This window comes from Ambystoma mexicanum, chromosome 8 (genome assembly GCF_040938575.1).
Source record: "Ambystoma mexicanum isolate Mex_15411 chromosome 8, UKY_AmexF1_1, whole genome shotgun sequence".
NCBI lineage: Eukaryota > Metazoa > Chordata > Amphibia > Caudata > Ambystomatidae > Ambystoma > Ambystoma mexicanum.
The window spans coordinates 166,524,030-166,548,017 of NC_090929.1; the positions used below are offsets into that span (position 1 = coordinate 166,524,030).

At 41.7% G+C, this 23,988-nt stretch overlaps 1 protein-coding gene across 2 annotated transcripts in view; it reads right to left on the minus strand.

Moving 5' to 3' along the window:
- Positions 1 to 23,988, minus strand: part of NACC2 (NACC family member 2) — a 1,346,898-nt gene that overhangs the window by 1,117,133 nt on the left and 205,777 nt on the right. For both annotated transcript variants that reach the window (XM_069609557.1, XM_069609558.1), the window contains exon 2: positions 4,857 to 4,905. The gene's annotated coding sequence lies outside the window, so the exon portion shown is untranslated. The remainder of the gene's footprint in view (positions 1 to 4,856; positions 4,906 to 23,988) is intronic.

Below are 23,988 nucleotides of genomic sequence, written 5' to 3' on the forward strand. Positions count from 1 at the left end.
CTCGCCTTTCTCGTTATGCGTTTCTGGGTTGTATTTTGTCCAGACTTCAACTCTGCAGATATAGGGTGTCTGCCCTTCCTCCCAGTTTTAGTTCATAGTCTCTGTTGGCTCCGCACATAGGTTGTTATAGCCCCTAGGTTGGAACGAACCCACTGACATCACCCCACCATCCCAGACCAGCTGCTCTGGTGAGGCACTGAGCAACCTACAAATAAAAGGTGTTAATCTAGGAGATGGGCTACACCCAGAGTGCTTTGATGACTAACTGACACAGATACCAGCGTGAACTTTAATAGGGCTGCCCATGGGGAGCCCTCTTTATTGAACATACCTTTAATCTATAAACCTAGACCCTAGGATTCCCCTGACGTGAGCTCCATCTAAGCGGGGTACCGGCTACATCAGCTCACCCTTCCTTGGCGGCGTCTCAAGGACCTTAAGGACGAGCTTGTTGCAACCAATCCCCTTCCTAACCTCGGGTACCACCCACATGGAGTGGGGCCAGAGGATGGCCTCTGTGCGTGGTCCCATCTTGCAAAGCGGTCTTGGGCAGGCCGCCAACCTAACCCTCCATCTCATGCCAGGGTACCTACCCTCTACCCCCAATTAATAACAATGGCCATCTACATAATATTCTATATATGCCTACTAACATTCCCCTACTTAACAATCCCCTAATACCCCAAATCTATACTTCCCCCTACTTAACATTTACCCAAATACCACTAATCACATATACACATAATTATTCATACATATGTACATTGACTTACAACATATTTACAACATAAAATACTATATTACAATGGGGTAACTGCTGCAGTCAGTCACCCCTTCACAGTACCTTTAAGGTCTGTCCAAGGTACCGGGCTGCCTGCTTGCTCTTGATGGCCACAGATGGGGCCTGACCCACTCCTAGTCTTCCAGGGTGGCCCCACCGCACTAAACATGCCCTTTATAATATCCTGGGCGGCCCCTTACACACCTGGGGACCGCCCACACTCACAGCCGCGACCCACTGTATACATGTTAATTTAGTGGGCCCTGTTGCCTGGTCCGGTTGACAGGTGCCGTGACCCAGGGGCCGCTTTGCTGCACCCGGTTATAGCAGCTCGGCCCCCCTGCACAGTCTCTGTGGGGAGCCCCATGCGCTGCACAGGGCTCATCAGAAGATAAAGGCCCCAGGGGGCCGCTCGAGGCAGCAAATCCCCCCATACCCAGGTAAGTCTCTCTTATCCCTCTCTTAACTGCCTCCTGAACGGTCTTCTTTTCAAATCCTTCTGGATTCTCTCCCCTCCCCAGCCCATTCTTGGGCAGGGGAGTTCTTTTCAATTTTTCTTCGCTTTAACATTCCATCTAGCCCCTTGGTGAGCTGGATGTATTCTTATAAACACATACACAGATAAAACACACACTACACTTTTAATAAAACCCTTTTAATATTACACTGGTGTCTGTGTCTTTCTTTCCTGCGTGTTCCCTCAGCGGGCCAGCATTTAGCTCAACTAGCCAGGCCCCGTGGGGCCTCAGGATACATGGTTAAATCTCCATTTTATATATTGCTCACTTCAGTTAAAAACTGCTTTCTTCAATGCCATTTTGTCCTCAGAACTTGAACAAGTTTATCTTTTCAATTGACACTGGTCTTCCCCGACCAGATCGTTTGGTATTTGCGCACTCTGGTTTTTACAGTTCAAATCATTACATTTTCGCTCTCGTCCATAAGACGAGTTTCTTTATGCATATAATGATTCCCCGGCAGTCTCACACTATTCCCAATTCCCTCAGTACCTCTCGTTGTACAGGGAAAGGTTGCACGGCACAGCTCTCAGTTGGGTACTGCTTCTTGGATTCCCAGTCTCAGTTCCTCGCCGGGTGCCTTCCTTTGACAGATGCTGGCGATCAAGTTGTTCAGGCTTCCCATCTCAGTAAACTCAACAAAGTCCCTGAGGCGTCCTGTCCAACACTCTGCAAGCGTGGTCACATCACTACCAGGTATTTCTTCCCTCTGTTCCTTCTTGTTCAGCTTCCTTTGCGGTTGTATACACAGGGGACCCGGCATCTCCCACAGTGTTTCTTTGGCTCTCCAAATTTCAGGTGCTCCGCAACCAGCCTGGACTCCACCTTGATACGGTTTGATGTCAGAGGGCTTCCCCTGAACATAGCCCCCTCCTTCGGCTCCGACTCATTCCAGTTAAATAAATGTCTCTGGTTAAAGAGATTTCTTCCTTTCTTTTTCCACATATGTATCTTTTCACATTGTCTTCAGACAAACAAAGTTGTCAACCAACTTTTCATAGAGGATATTCCCATATATGCGGCTAAAGTAGTTGATTTAGGGAGTTCTCAAAGAATGGGAGTCCTTGTCCCCCAAAGGGGGCATCTCTCCCAGTGAGGTCCCACTTGCCTCGACCCCTAGGGAGAGTCTTGCAGAGCAGGCTCCCCTCCCTAGCCTCACAGGGGAAGACTCCCCCTAGGGGAGAAAGGACGAATATCTCAGATTTATCACACTACTGAATGAAAATCCATGTCCGAGCTGCTTACATCTGCGCTGGGACCAACAATAAGATCCACTGAGAAAGGAGAGGGGGGGTTCATTTTGCACTCAAAGCAAAATGTGCAACTGGTACATTACCACTCATTGGACAGGGATCTCTACCGAGGAGTTCAGCTTGCACTCGCATTCTCCTTTCTGACTTGCCCTGTAACCGACACTCTGAACAATAAAGCAGTCTTAACCTGCACTTACATGGCTCCAGTGTGTTCCCTGACTCACTATCAGATGGCTGGATACTACAAGAAGAAACCTATTTGTTGATACACTCACAAGCCTTTCAGTGGTCAACACTAGTCCATATGTGTACCTTCTGCCAATTATGGCTTTTTCAAGGAGAGTTAGTTGAAATATACACAGTAGCACAACACAATTGTATAGTAGCTAATATACTGTAAGTCATACTAGGATTTGTGACCAAGTTATTTGTGCTCTGACAAAGCATGACATTTGTTTGTGATGCCGCCCCAAAAAACATCTATTATTCCTTCATTAGGTTTAATCTTGTGCGTTTATCAACATGTTTAAGACAGTTCGGTCGTCAGTGGTGTTCTGTTATGTAGGTCTCTGAAAAAACTCTGCTTTTGTGATCTTATTACTGATTTGATCTGTCTTAAGTGCATGTAAAGAACACATTCCTCCTTCCTTCAATACTCAGACGAAGAGTTACAAGAACAAGATCTTCCAACATTAAATTTAAACTGCATGCCAATTATTAAAATACATTTTAGAAAGAACAGTTATTGCCTTAAAAACGTGCAGAGTTGCCATCAACTGTAGAGAATGCCTGCATAGCAATTAATGTGAATGCATTAGCTATGCTTGGACACTTTTACATATTGTTCTGCACTTAATCCTGTTAGGGTGCTAGGCGTGACAAGAAGCTGGAAAAAGACAGGAGAAGGATCAACAAAATCCTGGTTTTAGTAAAAATCCAAAATATCAGGAGACTATCTCAATTTCAGGATTGTATCCTCACTTATCTAGAGAAGGAAAAAAACACCACTCCATGGGGTTAAGTTGTATTTAATTAATATTCTTCTCATCCGACACTGTCAACAGAGCAAACACGAAGGACGAGCAAATGACACTGAGTTTGTTTATGGGACAGCATTTCATAATAATAAAGGTTGCTGCCAAATAACCACCTAGTTCACAGAGCGGCAGGAGGGTACATTTACCCTAGCAAAAGAGGTTATACCAAGTGATGTTTTGGCTGCAGGCAAGTCAGGTTTGTGAATTAAAGCCTTTTATTGACACACAAAAAAGAAAAGACTATCAAGGAAGGTTTAACTCCCGTTGGTGGCTCTTTGACATAGCCATTCTGTCAGCCTCTGCTCTATGAGCAAGAGCACAAGTTTGTATGGGCAAACAATTTAGACCCAACATTTTTATCATTTCAATTTATAGCGCCATTGCGGACATATTCTGACAGAGCAATTAACAACCAAGCATAGTCAAATATTATCAGGCTAGTAAGCTAGCTTTGTGGATGCTGAAAGGGCATGCAGGAGAGGATGTTACAGATATCTCACCTGTACCCAGTATTGGTTTTTATTTACGACGAAAAGTAAGCCTCACAATTATTATTCATGCTTACATTTAACATTTTACTTGTGCAGGCCTTGCAAATTTGTAAAAATGACACTACAACTGAAGGGCGTGTTCCCTAGTTTACATACTCAACCCAAAAGAAATGCACTTACCCCATGGTGATGGGTGGCACAATATTTACCAGTTGTTTCTGTAAAATGGAGCATGTCACTGTAAGCATACTTCAAATTTGGTGCAGTGCTGCCACCCAAAAGGCCAGCCATGCACAGTGAACATTTTATTTGCCAGCTACTGCACCCAAAGTCGGTTTGCAGTAAATGTCAAGTAAATGTCAAGGTTGAGTACTATCCAAATGATACTCGCCCTTCATCTACTCACCAAAGAGAGTGGGCTAGTAGATTATGCGAGCCCTGTTAAGGAGTACAATAAAAACTAAATGCTGTGCTGTATATGGAACAAATATACAATATTACATACATATATACAGTGCCTATAGTCAAATTCCTGCTACATTTTGAGCGCAAGTCAATGCATTTTCAAGGCTTTTGCAACTTAAATTGCTCTTAAAAATGTGTAGAATAAGAAAGAGGAGGGGAGAGGAATGCATGGAGTGTAGCAGGGGAAACAAAAAGACATTAGAAACAAAAAAATCAGATTCTGAATTCCAAAATGACTATTTTCTACAGTACATTACATTAGTAGTGAAAATGTGACAAACATGACCATATAATTAGCAAAATGTACATACCCATTCGTTTTAGAGATACTACTCAACACAGTCTTGGTTAAAACAGCATCTGTGCATGAAAAGTAAGCAATATAAATCAAAAATGTCAAACATAAAAAATAGGAAATGCAATTCTTTAAAACCGCAAAAAGAATAGAAATAGCAATCAAATCATAAGGATGCTTATCCAAACATGCCACATCCCCTCGACTCCACCAAGATCGTCCTATATTGAAAACAGTGTGAACATCCTTGCCCGACCTCCGACAACTCATGCATGGACAAATGTAGAGGCACAACCAACATTTCCCACCTAAAACCACACAACTTTATAGATCTTACATTGATGTAGGAAAAGATCTTAAATTCTCAAAGGAAAACTATAAAGGCCATAGCTGGGATCAGTACTGATCGAAGAGTGTTCCAAAAAGGGGGTGCTCAGGGCAACAGAAGAAAGGCTGGTTTTTAGCAGAATTCTAACAATCTCTTTTGTAAAACCTTTTGTGACCTAAAAGAAAGGGGTAGAGGGAAAACTAATAGAAGAAGGGGGCAAACTAATATGGGATGGCGTGAAATTAATATGGGAGCTATAATACCTCCTTAAACATTACTACATTGCATACATATCGTACAACGGCGTCACCGCAGCATGGGCTACTTGTGAGGAATGACAGTGAAAACGTAATTTATGAACATGATAATATTTTGCCTATCTCACCAATGTTTACAATGTCACAAACTGACTCCAATATAACCAGAGAACCTACCTCAAATGTTAAAAATGTGTATACTTTGTCTCCCACTGACATGTCAGAAGCCCTCCAAAGCCCTCAGTACTGGCAGGTTGATAGTAATTCCAATGTAAAAGTGAACACAGGTCTCTTCCCTGTTAATCACTTGCATGATTTTAATACACACAGAACGATGGATGTTAATAGACAACGATACAAAAGGTAATTTACTGGGGGTACAGATGAATTGATACACAGAAGGAGGCGGTAAATAAAGCAATACAAATATGATGCATATCATGGGTTGGGATTGGATAAAGTAGAGGATCTTCGTCATCCGGACCAGTCTAACAAGTGTTACTCTGACATGAGCACCACAGGGAGACAGGCCACAAATGATAGCTGTTATGTGTGCTGACTGATACCTCATGCGTCAGGAATGCCTAAGGTGCTAGTGCCACAAAAATCTCCCCAAGTGGAAGCACAGTATCTCATTCATCTTGCACTATGCAGGATCCGGAACACCTTTCAGGCACACGCAGTAAAACTACAACTGCTTCCTCCTGACAGGAAAAGATGACAATGGAGACCTAAAGGCGCTGCATACTTTAGAGAGCCGTTTTAGCAATAAAAGGGACAATGTTCACTGAAAACAAATGGCAAGATGCAACATTGATGTGCATTACGCAGTTTATCGGATAAAACATGGGTAACAGCCCTCGAGAAGCCAATCAAAATACAGCACAAAGAAAAATATGAACTATGTTTCCAGGGGGAAGGAAGAGTACCCATGGGTTCCAACTCCCACTGCAACAGAACCCTCATCATCCCTGACATGCGACCAGGCAGCCTTGGTGGACCATTACTGGGTGTGTGGCAAACAGGCATACTTGCACCTCCCGTACTCATGCAGGAGCTACTGTGCTCTCGCAACACTGCACTCAGCCCTGCTGGTAATCCCAGAGAAACACATCCAGTGAAAGGGGTGCCCAACCAAATGCAACCGGCATCCAAGATAGCAACTGAAGAACCCCACATTTATGACATATGATAGGAAGATAAACTGTCACGCAAAGAGAACATCCAACTATCTCTCAAGACTCTTCTGACCTCTTGGCACAGGTCCCTGACTAGTACAAGCTGTTCAACTCAGCAGAGACATTTGTTGCATCATTGATCCTTAGTATCCAAGCGAGTGCAAATGACAAGTGGTTGCATGTCATCGGCTGGGAGCTGATCCAGCTAGCAAACGACAGAAGAAGGGTTCAATGTCATCAAGGTGGAACTAAGACTGATGACTATGCAAAATCATTATGTGCTCGACCTGCTCACGGCCATGCAAGGTGGCGTTTGCTGAAAAATCGGGAGTGCATGTTGCACATTCGTGCCTTCCTCAGATGCTGAAAATGGGACAATTTTGCATGTATTATCTGCAGTGAATGAACTTGGAGTGAGAATGAAAAAAGAAGGCGGCATCCAGAACAGTGACTGGTTCAGCATGGCATTAGACTGGGTGCCCTCATGGCTAGGGACTGCAATGAAGCTACTGATCGCCATCATCGTCTTGCTGCTGATCTTCTGTGGGTGCCAGTTAGGAGTACGATGCTGTGCTACAGCAATTCCTAATAGTGCAATGATGCTGGTGACTATAGGCAAACAAAATAGAAATGGGAAGGTGCCTCATGATACTAGGGAGGCCCAAGTACAAACTGGTGAGAGTGATGAACCAAAATATTGCATGGTGGCAATATACAACACTGGAAATGTAGTAGATAATTTATATCATATAACCATTGAACAACCACAAGATCTAGAAAACTATAAGGAGGTGTGGACTGACCTAGCAGGAGATGGGGGTTGTATTTACATGACCTGTACTCCCGAAGAGTATGCACGGCAAGGAGAGAGTTTAAGGAGTGTGTGTTGCACCTGGATGCCAATAAAGCGTACTCCCGCCTGGGATGAAGCAGTAAGGAGGGCAGCGAAACGTAGAGGTACTGGAGGAGGGTATTTTTTACTTTAGGAGTAACGAAAGGGGGGAATGTTGGGGGAGAGGTAGTCTTATCCCGCTCCTCTTACCATTCCCGCATGGTCGGACCCCGCCTATGCTGGAGGGGGGAGACATCCCCCTCCCCGCTTACGTGTGGACTGCTGTATTACCATTTCTTTATTAATAAAGAACCATGCAACCAAGTCTTATTGAATCTCAAAGAATCCATTTTGTAACACACCAAACGCCACCTTTTTACTAGGCACGAACATTATCTATAAAAAGCTTGCCTCACCTCACACCGTCAGCCCAGGCCCCCACCACCTCCTGCCAGCTCTGCACAAGTTCTGTTCTCACAGAAGTCCAGCCATTCATTGTTGCAAGCATTAGTATCATCGGACAAGTGATCTCACTGTGCTGTGTGAGACCAGCCCAGGCCCCTACACTTGGGAACATCCATCTCCACTAACCTGCCCGTGCTCCCTCAACCCCCACCCCACCTGGCCATAATCTACTGGGCCCAGGCCCCTCTACTCTTTGTTACAGATACACATCTGACCCTTCCAGTGACCAAGAGAAGAACACCCGCCCTGGCCCGAAATTCCAGACACCAATATATTCTTCCTAAAGCTAACACATGTCTGTCAGTATCATGAGGCATCAGGTAGATTAAGGATCCCCCAAGATGGACACCTGGGCCTTGGTTTATGGATGCCAAGGTGCAAAGGGTACAATGTAGATATATAACTGTTTAGTGAACTCTAAAGGTATTTGAGCCAACGTTTATGATGGTCATTTTTCTCAGAGCCTGTTATTATACTTTAGACAGTCAGGGAAAAAAGTATCACTTTGCTGGCATGACCTTCACCCCACGGAGATGAGCCCAGCTGACCCATGTGCTGAGGGAGTGACACCCAAGCAACCGCCAATCCAACGTGGCCAGCCCTTACATATGTATACTGTGCTAATGTGTCTTACCAATTATATTGTAGAATGATGTACCTATAGCTAAGAGTCATCAGTGACAAGTTTGTATCTTAGAATGTGCTTCCCTTGTAACTTTTGGCAGAGCGCTCTCCAGGCAGCAGAGTTCTCTGCATGCACAGTTTATCTTATATAAAACGTTGTTCTACTTGCAATCTATCTCCTGGTCTCATTCCCTAATGGGGTGTGTCCATTATTTGGTTTTTAGGATATTGTGTCACGGAATGGGTGCCTTCATCTTCCACTGGGAATCATTCATATACAAATAGAAATGCACCATTCCATTTTCTAGAGCAAGCCAATGCTCCAGCTGCATCCTTTTCATTACATCTGGTTTAAGAGAAACCTAAAAACTGCTTACAGAATTTGTTCATCCATGCCTATAAGGCATATCAAAAGTATAGCTTGGCAACGCAAAGGTCATACCCAAAAAGGTCCAATTAAAAATCAATACGAGCATTTACTTGTTAAAAAGCAATATGAGCATCTATCCACAGGTGACCTCTTGACTTGAGTAATCAACCTTTGGGTTATTCAGAAAGTGGAAGGAAGTCACAGTGAGGCATAATCTGTTTTTCAGTCCTGCAATTAACAGTAGTAACTTTGAAATGTTTAAAGCTATGTCACTGATTGCTCAGAACCTGTATGACACCGTACAAATCAAAAGGGAATTTTCAATTTAAGCAACAAGAAAAAATACATTATCATTTAGTGTGAGATGATCAGTGACATCATCAGGGAATACTTTAGTAATCCATAGTAAAATTAAACAAACAGGAGGACTAGAACACATCCCTGGGGAACGCTCTATTTCGCTGAGATGGAATCTGGATTCATGCTGCTGGTCCAAGCCAAGGTGACTCTCAAAATTACATAAAGAAAGAAAAAGAAAGGCAAGAGGAAGCAATGCTGTTGCTATATATAGCGGAACAATTGCGGTTGATTTTGTAATGTTTTTCCATGGAATGCATGATCAACTATGGTGATTTTTGGACAAATTGCCACTATCCGTACAATGTACATGTTGATGTAGACAATGCTTTCATGTTGAAGAATTGTCAATAATAGGACTTAAGGGTGGTGATGAGATAGGACTTACTTCAACTTGTACAAACAGAGAGGGGAAAAGGGAATGATAAAAGCATTGTAGCAACAAGGGACCTAAAGACAAAGTGTACAGTGCCACCTCACCCTTCAGTTGAAAATTGCTTGAATTCAATCTTTCACAACTGACGACTTAAGGTCAACTGTAATGCATGTGTGGTTATTTTCATCAACAACATTATGGTTCACAAGTTCCTAAATCAGTTTTGGAATTAGAATGTCCATGAATTAAACAAACAGTGATGCCTCAATAACGAAGACTTAATTGGCCATCCCTAAAGGATGCTTTGCTAATAGAAGAATCCTTCTGTTGAGGTCAAGGTCATCAAAAAGTTAATGTTCTGCATGAAGGAAGCATGAACTAAAGTACCAGTGCGCCTTTTGTCTGGTTCCAGTGTTTGGAATATTTTGCCCCCCACCCCAATTTCAGAACCCTTCTTAGTAATGTGCTGCAGAGTAAACAAATGAAGGCCTGGGTGTAAAAGTCTGCTTTCAGTCTAAACTAAATATGCCAAGGCCTGCTAATGAATTGAATAATTATTTATCTTGTTATAGAATCTAGTTGAAACCCTTATGAGGACTTGTATTATAGTATTTTTAAATGCATTTTTTAGTGAAATTCTGTTTTGCTCTGTTGTCCAGCACTCTGATGCACTGTCGCTGAATACAACTTAAATATTTATATTTAGCTTTTTGTAGGAAATGTACACTAGGGTGAACATGTCGACGTGCCCAAATGTAACCCCAGAGTAGTTTTATGTGAATTCCTTGGAAGAAGTGTGGTTCCATTTGTAATAGAAAATATGTTATTTTGCCTGTGTAGAATTTCAAAATCGTCCTGCAGGTGCTATATTTGATAAAAGTAAAAAAAAATGCACAAAGTCGTGTACTTTTCTTTAAACAATTCAAAGCGTCTGTGCTAGTAACACTCACTGCTGACTCTTTCCCAATGCCTGGGGGTCGGGGGGTAGGGGACTCTGCCTGCAGCTCAGGAAGCTGCACGGGGCAGGAGCTGTAGAGCCCTCCACTCCCCCAAGCGCATGATCATGTCCTCATGTAATAAGTGATGTGGAATCACAGCTAGGATACTCAAGCCGCTTGTTCTATGGTCAGTGCCCTGTACCAAGCTCCGATATGCAGGTTGTAGACATTTATTCCAACTGTAGTAAAGCTATGGGCTTAGGCAACACAGGTGTCAAAGGAGATCTGTGGCAAACTCTGAGCCAGGAGTTCAGGGCCTCATTACAACTCAGGCGTTAAGGGTTAACGCCACCGTTAACCCTTAACGCCTGATTCTGATTTTAACGCCTGCTTTTAGCAGGCGTTAAAATCCATGGCGCTAACCTGCCATGGTGCCAATTACGCCGCCGTAATTTACGGCGGCGTAATTAGCGCCTTCCCCACTCCCATTATGCCCTATGGGGCAAAAATGGGAATGGGGAAGGGAAAATGGGAAATGGGGATTTACCGCCCCACTCACCTTGGAATGGGGCGGTAAATCCGCCATCCACCATGGTGTAAACAGAGTTTACACCATGTTGGTAAAGTTGGTGCACTTAGCACCAAGGTTGTAATGAGGCCCACAGTGTTAAATCCTATGAATCCCAAGAAACTACCAGCGAGCTTGCCTAATGTGACTGAACAACTCTTACGGAAAGTGCCGTCACCAAACAACAATGCCTGCAGGAAATTACAAAACCAGCACCGAGTGAGGCACAAAAAGAATAGAAAGAGGTGTGCTGCAACATGAAAACACGCTGACGAATCAGCCAGGATCACACTTAACCAATCCAAACCATAAGTAGAGAGCCTGACAAGTGTGGTGTGCACAAGAAGATGATGCAGACGGGGAAGGCAGGTAGGCCAGCCACTGGGAGCTTAAGCAGCAAGCCACAGCGACAGAGGCGGGACTTTCGCCGATGTGAACATGGCTTCAGGTGCTTTCAGAAGTTCGGGAAGCTGTGCACCTGCGTAAAGGAGGACAAAAAAAGTAGTCAAATTGACCAATGGAAAGGCCCCAAACAAATGCAGAAAAGGAAGAGTAAGAAAATGGAATGGAAACGGGGAGGTTGGGCTGGTGAAAAGACAGCTGGAAGTTCATAAACAGAAGTTGGGAAGTGAAGGGTGAAAAGCAGAACAAGCAGCCCTTTAAGAGCCAGCAGCACAACGCGTGGGTGGGGGGTGGAGCCAGAGATTGGGGGCTCTCCAAGGGAGTCTGATAAAGGACCAAAGGCTCAAGCAATCGGAGGTCATGGAGATCCTGGGTCAACTGGGAAGGGTGGTCCAAATGGTGACAAAATGGTACCTGGAAATGATCGATCCCCATCAGGACAACATATCCCTTCAGGGCGAGAAGGGCAAGATTCTCCCTAGCAGTGGGAACAGAAATGCATTTCTTACAATCAGAATGGACACAAGAGCAACAAGTGGGCCAGGCACGATGCACCTGTATGGATTACAAATCGCAAACTGACAAACATATCCCTGTGAAAAGGAAATGTGGCAAAGAAGCAGCTAAGAACTATATCCGCAAGAGATTTGAGCTTAGAGAACCTGGGCAGGGACCACATATCCCAAAAGAGAAACATCCCTACACTAAATATTGGACCCAGATTGACACTGGACACTACATCATTGTATGGATATACAACTAGAGTCAGTTTATCCCAAACACCACCATTCTGAGAACAAAATTAAGTCTGAACCCTTACTTCTTAGGTTATGCAAATCTGATTAAGATTTATGAATAATTATATTGGGAGAAATGGGGGTTTCCAATGCCACTTCTTGGGTGGAACTTGGGTTTCCAGTGCCACTTCTCACTAGCCATCATGACTTGTGCGCAGAAACTCGATATTATCTCTTGCTTGAATGCTCATGAAAAATAAATCCACTCCAAGGCAGAAGCTAGGATTACGAGTTTTGTAAAAAGTATTGATATTTAAAGGAAAAATGTATAAGCGTTAATAAAAACAAACTGTAAATTAACACTGTAAAAAAGTTAGAGTTATTAATGGTACAATTGAATGATTTATGAAATCAAAAATAATCGTCTTCTATTGGTCATTCTGTAAGGTTACACGATGTAGCACATTTTACCTTATTGTGCATGCGCAATGGCCTGAACATGGCGGCACCCATCTGACGATGTCCCGGCTGGGGCCGCCACTGAGGACGGGCTACAAGGCTCCGGGCAGTGGCGCTGCCTAAACGCCACAAGAGAAAGTGACACGAGACTAGGCACAGCTGACTGCACTCACGGTTATCGGCCGTGGGTACTGTATTACCACAATTTTTGGGCACACAGCCAAGCTCATAATGAGGACCAATGTCTGTACGAATTTTTAAACACTTGCTCCTTTAGTATGATAGAAACCACATACCACGATTTTTCAGAAATATATTGCACAAATGGCATAAACAATCCCAAAAGAGTATGGAAACTTATCAAACAAATTTTATTTTGTTTAAAATAATACAACTGAAGCAGTGGCAAATACTAAATATGAGACTGTACAACTATGACTAATGTATTTGACGTAATTAAGAGTTAATCATAGTACGTTTTTGCCAACCGAACAGCCCTCTCATGATTGAGGTCAAGGCTAAATCAGGGTAACTCATCCGCAACTCGGGTGTGCGGTTGAAATACCACACAGTAAATTAAAAGGTCTATTTAGGTGTGGCAAAACACTCATCATTAATGTGTATAACATCAAAAATAAAAGTATGTGGCAATGATAGATATAAACCTTTTTTTACACAAAAGGGATGATAAACACAAGGACGACTGTAAAAGTATCAGGTTTTCAAACATTGAAACACAAGGACGACTGTAAAAGTATCAGGTTATTGAGAGAGATAAGCATATGCTTCTTCCTCGCCTATAGAGCAGTCCAGAAAGTAACCGGTGAAACCGATCTGGATCTACAACACTTCCAACCGTACACTAATCTACTGTTGGATACATTGCAACTCTGCCCATTTTCATCATCCTAAAATGACAATGCAACATTTTGTGTTTAGCAAGTCTAATTTACTTTCCTGTACCAATGAGGCAGGACATATTGTTTCACAAGATGCAGCTCAGTACCAAACTGGCACCGGCACCTGCAAAGTGCAATAACACTCATGTAGCACACTTCCTTAAGACTGACAGAGGGCCCTTCTCTGGTTTTCATTACAGGTGAGGTACCATTGACATTCACAAGGAATCCATCTGCAGAGTTACAAGGTATTGTATTTTTTTCTCAGACTTGTGTTTACCTTAGCTGGGATTTAAGCCTGTGCGTTTCTGTTCAATGATAAATCATGTATCCTGAACCTGTATCAAACAAGGAGGCTTTGCAGAGGTTACCCGCCCACGATAAACCAACATTTTCCCTAAATAAATACAAATGTTTGAATTATTCGAGAAAGGGATCTCTTTCATGGAAGCACTGAAACACAAAGTCCCTCTAGGTGCTGATGTGACAATGTGCTTGCAGACCAGCTCAATAGGTTTATCTGTTCAAAGGGGCACACTCTTTAGGTCATTTCCTGCTGGCAAGAAAACATAAGTACCAACATTGGCACAACATGTTGAATTAGAATAAGACTCCTGATTCTAATTTGAACGGTTTCAACTATTTCTAAAACCAACATGTGGTAATACATAAAACATATACTTTATCCAGTAGGATTTTGTGTACTAGTTCTGGTTTTCTGCAATCGGGAGCCTTGCCTTGCATGGAAGTTGCATTACACCACTTGTGTCGCACAGAGATCAGATCAGTATTGGTTTCCAAAGAACCCCAACTACAGTATAGACCCCATGATTTAATTGTGGAATTGCGAGGATTCACACAGTTTGTGTGCAGAACTATTGTGTTGATTTCAGCTTCCACGTGCCCACGTTTCCTTGGATTCATCCAGGCATTCCTGAAATCAGAGACTCGTGAGTAAAAGCAATTGCGTAATCCGGTTTTACTAAAAGAATGTTTATAGAGGGCACAAACCTAGAACCTTCTTTTGTATTCTGTGCACTCTTACCCTGTAACATACAGGCATGTCACTGAATTGATCCGTCATCCAACATTGACAGCATCAACAATGTTTCTGCGGATTCAGATACCTCGCCCATACTGAAAAGCCATCTAGAAGGTCCATCTGATGGCCCCCTAGGCGCTACAACCTCCATGCACATAGGGTACTCACTGAATTCCTACCAGTCCCACGCACTGACTTTGGCTGTGCTGTGGAAATACCACCTGCTTGGTGGCATTCTCGAACTTCCTGTTCTACGACTTTTGAGCACGATTCATAGCACAGGGTGCGAGGAACCTAGAACACAATTCCTGTCCTGATGAAGACCGCTATACTTTGAGCTACCCAAATACAATAGGCGGAAACACTATTGCGTTGACTTGACTCTCTGTATCTAAGTGTGCCAAATAGGCACAAAATGTTTTCTGTTTAATTCTATATTATTCTACTCTACCCCCATTGGGAACACAAGGGTCTAAGTTGTAAATCACCAGATTATTGAAACGTGTACCATATCGGTTTAGGAGACAGAAAATACATTCCCCACTCAACACTGATCTTTACATATCGTGTGATGCTTAAAGACCCTCTTTATACCAATAGTTTTGAAAAAATAGACCTAGTACTTATTTGTTTTTTTATAATATCAAAAATAGTTTATTTTAATAGGTTGAATCACAACCCAACTTGTTCTTTTATAAAACTACTCTAGAACAGTATTTTCAGTAAAAAGGACCCCACAACACAACATACAGTGGATACATTTACAATACAAATTACTAGTTTCACTCACATCCATTCCTATAACATGACAATACAATACATCAACATATAACATTTATATAATGATTTAAACATTTCCAATCACTGAGTGTTATTAACTCAGAATAAACAGTCCCGACATGTTTCAGTTCCTCGTGGCACTAAATGCATGAACCTTCTTCAGGGGAAGAACACTTTTAATTTTTTCTCCACCATGTAACCCAGGGCCCCAACAGTACTCTTCAAACCGTACTCCTGTAATTATTTAATACACAAAGAAAAATAGGGTATCACTACAGATCAACATCATCACAAATACATAAGTCAGCTCCATAATGCTAACTATATTCCAGTAACATTCAAATATGTACCTATATACTGGTAAGATCAATTGAACCCAATGGTCACTACATACCTCACAAGTAGGATTACTGCAGTGTAGGTGTGCCACAGTGCACCCGAATGCCCTCCGACATCTTTCAATAAGTCTGATACTGTTCTCTAAATGGTTCTTTGGTAACCAGGAACCTGATTTCAGCTGAGAAAGGAACAACAAACATTTTCTGTCTCCTTTATATGATGAAAATGTTGGTTATCCCCTAACCGTGAGAGAGAGGGAATGTTAAAATAAGGGGAACGGTAGACCTTTGTAAAGATAGATCTAAACCATATCGGTTTAGCACATTGCTTTTTCTTTATTTTCGTTACGAATGTGTTAGGTTCACTATGCTTTCCGGTATGTTATGTTCATCAAATTGTCTATTAATACACAAAATGGCAGTTATTGCTTGAAACACCATCAAATTGTCAGCGTGTTCTGTTGTATAACCGGGATAGCCCTGAGCAATTGTTTACACATGGAGTGCATTTGAATACATTCTTAAAACATATTTCCAAATACCTCTTTTCTCCTGGAACAGCCAGGGCAAGCATGCAACACAAACATACAAGGAACGTGACTTCCGATTCACAATACATGCTTGCAAATCCTTCTGGTCAGCATAATGGATTTGTGATCACAAATATAATACTTAAACAATGGAGAGTTACTTGGCTTTACATAATCTGAGCCGGGCATGCTTTTGGGTTTCAGCTTTAAGTTTCCAATGAAGCCTCTTTGGCAGTCCGTTTGGCAAATAAGCTTTCCACCGGAACTTCTCCAGCTTGAGCCTTGCTTCCAGGACAGAGCAGGAAAGGAGTGCTGAACTTAGTTTGTAGACTTCAATGTAGTTCTCCTAACAATTTGAACAAGCCACAGTCACCAGATTAATAAGGAGGAAGACAAAACGGCCACATACCTACCCACGTTTTATAATCAGTCACAATTGTCAATGGATCCCTTGAGGGGATTCGAAGAGCTTTCAGGGTGTAAATGCATACAGCCTATTCAGTGACATTCAACAATGACCCGTCAGTCATGTTCAAACAGTGAGATGAATATTTCCAATCGAAGCTTTCAGCTTGAGCCCCCGAGAAGCAATGCCTGGTAGCACTGCTGCTCTAGCTCTTCTAATTCAGGTGCATTTAAAAACCTTTAATGGTCACTTTGTTGAATCTCAGTGAAAGACATTATGCACTGCTTCTCAGACACCTGACCTAGTTGGTCAATGAGCTTATCAGGGAAGCGACAGCAGACTAAGCTTGCCCAATAACAGTTCACATCAAGACAACGGCAGTTGTGACAAAGTCACAGTGTCAACATTGCATCCAGCCCATGGTATGCCTGAGAGAAGAACTGAGGACCAATTCTGAACTAACGCCCTGAGAGAGCAACTCATTAGGAACTACCAGATACCAAATAAACTGCATTCAGGACCGAATCGCTCAAGATTGTGACGAATCAATGGAATTTGTCCCTTCTATACAAGGGGCCGCCTCCTCCACTGAGGCTAGGAGGTGAGCCAGCTCGGCAAGACCATTCCTATGAGTCTGGGCAAGTTGGATCACACTGGGAGAGACTCTCTTTTAGGGGTCAAGGACTCACGTTCCTGTCAGGAACTCCATAGGCCATTCCCCATCATGGCATACATGGGACAATCAGAGGCAAAACAGTAACACTTACAGAGACTGGGCTGAAGGCAAAGTTAAAGTACATTATGATCATCAAGGAAAAAAATCTGTCTCTTTAAGAACAAACTTCCAATCAACTGTGACGAGGAGGTTGAATATAGAGGTCATGTTAAATCAGAGGGAGGATGAGAAATGCAAAAAGGTGCAGGCCCCCTGACAGCATACCACAGGCGAGAGGGGGAGCTACAAGGAGCCACGGGACCCACAAAATTCAGAACTGCTCTGAACGTTTATCTTTCTTCTAAGGAACTATGGGTATTACCCAAATTGACTGAATACAATTGACTGAATGACCTAATTGGTCGAATTTTAATGGTCCTAATTGACCTTTTGCACAATTGACCTTTTATTATATATATATATATATATATATATATATATATATATATATATATATATATATATATATATATATATATATATATATATATATATTGGGTTGTTTCGTATTATAAATAATACAAGGTGTTTGCGTGGAGGGTTGCAGGGGGTTTTGGATTGGGTGGGGGGGTTGCCCCCCTCATATGTACTAATTGACCTTTAAAATTCAGTCAATTGTCATTCGGACAATTGTAACTCAACAATTTGTATACAACCGAACTATGCGCCTTGGTCGTGGATTACTCAGTGCGTTATGCACATTGATTTGAACTTGATTTGCTGTTTTTATTTTTTATTGGTTTTTGGTTAAATAAACCTTTGCAAAAAAATATTAATATTGATTTTCAAATTTCATATATTAAAATTCTCATTTAAGCAATTCTCATTAAAATCTTATTAAACAACTTTGCATCTTGTCAAGTTTCACAATTATCAGTTGTAATCCGGTATCTATTATACACTATCAAAAGACGTTGGTGGCGTACAACATTAGACCATTTCCTCTTGAATTTCAAAACAAATAACTACTATCTTTAGAAAATTTCTTAACGCTAAAATTAATGGATTATGAACACCATACATAAGTCTATTCCATAAAACTTCAGTACAATCCACAAATTCAATATTAATACATTTATGCAAGTAAAATGTACGTGATCTTGTACAATGACATAATTCCAACACCATGTGCTTTAATGTTTTGTTTGCTTCTTGGTAGTGGGGAAATCTGCATTGCATTGATTGCATACATAATGACATACCAGACCAATGCTGACAGCGTTCCTTGGTGTGGAATGGATTCATCTTAAAACGCATATACAAGCCTCTAATAACAGAACAGGGAAATATGGCAACATATGGAATGCATGGTAGACGTTTCCTCAAGTATTTTGCGTACTCAGAGTACGTTGAGTAAAAGTTCAGTTGATCCATTGTGCGAATCCAGTCATCCTCAAACAGTTTCTTTTTGACAAAGGCAGGTCGAATGCATAGATCATTATGTGTTACACTAAGTTTCTCTAATATCGCATTCATCCTAGTTTCAAACCTCTTAATTGTATCCACTGAGTTGTTTACCACTGCATTTTGAAGATCTAGATATAAGCAATTTTTCGGTGGATTTAAGAATTTGCCATAGTTTGATAGCATACGCCATACTACTCTGCAGGATAAAGAGACAAGACTAAACTCGTGCCTGATCACGCAATTCGGAATTGACATTGCCATGTTCAAGGCACTTTTAATTAATCGACCTTGCAAGGAGTCCAAGAAGTCGCTTAAATCAAAAGGACACAAGTCAAGAATGTAGATGAGCGTAGCTTACACTTTCATTGTTAAGAAGTCGCAAAAGGGGATAAGGGAGAATTGGCAATATCTTTTAAAAATTATCTTCATTTGGCTATTTAAAGAGTGCAATTTAGTGTTAAGCCTTTCTTTCCAGATTGCTATGGAAGAGTTGCTGCTTAATTGGTATCCAAGGTAGCAAATTTCCGGTTGTATGTGCACTCCAACATCACAGATTGTCCAGCTGAACGAATTGATTTTCCTACCGTCATGCAGGATCAAAATACATGTTTTGCTAATATTCGGAATGAGGTTGAGATTGTAGGCATATTTTTCGAATGCTAGCAATTTCGTCTGAGGACCAGATGGGGTGGTGTCCATTATGAGCAGGTCGTCAGCAAACGCTAGCCAGTGTAACCTTATCGTTCCAAGTATTACCGAGTACATCCCCAGTTCATTCCATATCTGTTCCAAATCGCAAATATAGAGATTAAAAAGCATTGCTGCAAGGTTACAGCCCTGTTTTAGGCCAACATAAGTTTTAATAGCTTCAGTTATAGCTCCTTCTCTTGTCAGCTTTACCATATAAGCAGTGTTGGAGTGCAACATTGTTAACCAATACATTTCTGGAGGAATTCCCAATTTGAGTAATTTAAACCATAATAACTTCCTTATCTCACAGTCAAAAGCACAAGATAGATCAATGCTTGCTATGTATATTGGATAGGCCCCTTTCTTTTTTGTACTCGCAATAATATGGGACATCAATGTTGCATTCAACGAGGTGCCCATTTCCTTTCTAAATCCTATTTGCGATTTCGCAAGTATGCTATTATTTATAACAAACTTTTCCAAGTCGTACAGTAGTAAACTCCCAAAGATCTTTGCGCTTGTGTCAATCAGTGAAATGGGTCTGTAGTTATGAGGGTCTAATGCGTTACCTTTCTTGTAAATAGGTACGACTATTGACGTATCCCATTGCTCCGGTATATTACCAGTTTTCAGAATCACATTAAATTTAATTTTTAGTATGGGTGCCCATACAGTTGGATCCACTTTATACATACATGCTGGTATGCCATCTGGGCCTGGTGCATTAGACTGTGATAATTTCTTAATTGCCCATGTAATGTCGGTTTCAGACCAATTCAAAGAGTCCCATTTCACAAAGGAATTCAACACAGACGCATTGGATCTGAAACGATGCAGAATAGAAAACGTTTGTTATATAAGCAACCCATGTGTTTGCCGGTATAATAATCTCATTCAAAGTATCCTTTGAACTGGTAATATTACGCATAATTGACCATATATGTTTAGTGTCATGCATACATAATTTTTGCACAATCTCGCCATTTAGCTTGGTTGCTTGGTTTTTCCTTAGGATTCTCATTTTATTTTTGTACAAAACTAGGATTCGATTTTTAACATATTTAAACTGGGCGTTGGTGATTACTAGTTTTTTGGTAGTGCGCAAATCCTTATTTTTTTATGTTTTAGAAGCTGCATTTCATAGTCAAAATTATATGATTGATATGAACCAGTTGTCGAAGATTTAATCTGAACACCTTGTATAACACCAGCAATTATTTTACCAATAGTTTCTTCTTTAACGAATGGTGAGACATCAGAATCCTAACATAGTGAATCCATAACATATGCTGTTCTAACTTTCTCTGAAATATGCTTGCACAACACAGGATTCCATCTCACTGATAATTTAGATCATTCTCATTTCATATAGAGGTAGCAGAGGATTTATGCTATGACATTCATGTGAGGATGTTAAACTCAACTGAATTGGAGCGTGATCTCCGCTGGTAATGGGGTAAATCAACACAGGTACTGTGTGCAATAGTTCATTTGATATCACAAAAAAGAAATCAATCATCAAGGTTGAATCACCACGACTCCATGTATGCTGGGGGCCGTTTGAATGATTGGTCACAAAGGATAACTCCCATGTGTCCAAATAGGCAACCCATTTGGCACCTCTATTCCGCGCTCCCATCTTCCTTGGGTTAACATAGGAAGTCGTTTCCTCCTTATTCGTATCACATAATGAGTTAAAGTCCCCTGCAATTATGATCTTTGGTAAGTTTACTAAGTTGTGTATACATTCTAAGCTTTGGTCCAGATCATCAAACATCTCTTCCAATGTAATTTTTAGTCGATTCCAATATAAGGATAGCATAAAAAACCGATCCTCCACATTTTCACTAATAGCTATTTCAATCGCTACTACATTGGAAGAACGGTATATTTGTGATGATTTGCATTTGAACCTATTGCTTATAAAATTGCAATTCCACCCATCGGGCGGCCCAGTTGCCCCCTCCTTGCATGGCTACAAACCGTATTGAACCCCTCTAAAATGAAATCCTGCGTGCACATTGTTTCCAATAACAAAATAATATCAGGCTGCACATCTTCAAGAAGGGTAGTGAGCCACCTATCAAGAGCATGGTGGCCGCAAGAATTCCATGATATTAGGATTAGTTCTGCTTTCTTTATTTGCCAATCGGTAGTAGGTACATTTTTAAAGGTGGAGATGGATCGCATTAGAGGCTCTATCCAAGCTAGATGTTGGTTCCCCGCAGTCATGGCTATGAGCTGTGATATGCACATTTGTTCTATTGACGGGGCAGATGATAGCTCATGCCGAGTGATCACGGATGGAATTGGCTTCTGCAGAAACTCCTGTGCCTCAATCTCGCAGTTGAATGTGTGCAGACTGAAACCCATCCTCTTTAATTCAGTTCTAAAGCTCCAAATCAATTTCAACACCATTGAGTTGCATACGTATCCCAACATCCTGTAGTTGTTTACTAATGCCAAAGCGATTCTATCAAAGTCAGCAGTGGTTAGGATACGGAAAGATGGTTTCCTTGCTAGTATTTCCAAAAGGAGATTCCTATCAATCCGTTGACCCTTTAAAACATTGCGGTTTCCTTCTAGTCCTATAATGTTAAACTCTTCTGAGGAAGTAATCCCTTCCTTAGTTCTCTGTTCCTCAAAAGGTGTTTCCAGAGCGGTAGGACAGGGATTACTAGTTGATATAGCAATGTTAACAGGATCAATCAGGGGTACGTTTTGGGCGTTTAAAGGAATAGGTATTCACCTTCTGGTCCTCAACTGGGCCTCAAGTTGGTGTTCGCTCCGTGGCAGTGGCTGTATCTATTTCGTCTCAGATTAATTAAATTGTCTTGCCAAAATTTTGGAAGAGAGAACACCTCGTTCTACTGCAGTGTTTAAGGTCTGAATCATGCTCAAGATGGATAATTGGTCCGAAGGCGTTCCTTGTGGTCGATCAGCTATTGTTACTTGTGTAGTGTCATTATCTGTGTGACCAGATGGAGTTGCGGATACCACTATAGGCCCTGACCCATGACTGAGATTGATAGGCTTTAATTGGGCGCCAATCTGTAAGAGAACAATCGGCACTACATGTGGGATTTTTGGTGGCAAGCAAAGATCTATGTGCTTACCTGGGCCGCAGACAATCGCATAATCATTCTTAGTGAGCGGATGCGTTGGTTTTGTGATAAGCAGATCAGAGCTACAGGCATCAGCATATGATGGACTGGCCCTAGTTCCTATGGTAGAATTGTCATTAAGCTTAGAGGCCGAGGGTCCCATAGGGTTAGTTATTACTTCATCAATATCCGCGTCTTGTCTTTCATCTGCCATCTTCGAGGTAGATTTTGTACCCCTAGATGGAAAATAGTTGCCCAATCCAATTTTCATGGGTTCATGTTTGGAATCGGGTGCCACCCCATCATGTATACTAGGAGAACTAGTCTTTTTCAGAGGTTTGCTTTTAGGTACCAAATTAGTAAGGTTAGGGTTAGTAGGCTGCTTATCACGTTGATGGTTGCTAAGGGGTTCTTTGCAAATATTTGTATTTTTTTAAATTATTTTTGGAGATAAAGGATGCAATAAAAGTGCGCGGCTTTCCTCAGACAGTTGGTCTACATCAATGATGTGGTCTTCCTGAGGGGGAGGTGATGTACCTCTCACATTTTGATCTGCATCCTTATCGCCAGATGGATTACCATCTTTTGTTAACATACGTTTGCTTTCCTTGCGTTTATCAGCACGTTTTTAGGCTTTCAAATGCATTTTTCTAACATGCCTTGAGATAAACATTGGTTTGTTTTTTTCCCATCATTTATTTCATCTGCAGCATGTTCCTCCATAATTTTTTAGCAGGACTGATGGACTATTAGGAGGTCCGGGCATGTTATCAGGCTTGGGAGCGGATGATTTTATATTTAAGGCAAGTTTTATCTCTCTGATATCAAGCCTGATGGAATCGATATCAGTACCATCCTTACCGGACGATACAGCCAAGTTAACGTGCAGGCATCCTGATTGCCCTTCCTTTACTCCCAAGAGCATCTGATTCTCATTTGGGATGTAATATTGGGACTCTTTATCTACAAGAAGAGGTCTACCCAGGCTGTCAGATATCTGATGATTACTGACAGCACATGGGCAAAGCACAGAAGGAAATGTCTCTTTGGCTAACAAAGCCATCGAGGCGATTAAGTTTCAACAGGATCTCATTCGAGCTGGCCTTCATTTCACGCAATTCCGTATGTGTGAAATCATGACCTTTGTCAAGAATCCTTATGATAACCGCAAAGGAATATGGACTTGGGGGTGATAAGTTGTGAGGTATGTCAATGCCTTCTTCTTGTGAGTCACTGCGCACAAAATTAGAGTTTGCTTCAATACAATTGGAATGTAACGGCTGTGATGATGGCAAGGACGGGGCTCTTTCCTTAAAGTAGGGGAAAGGCTGCAGACAGACATCACT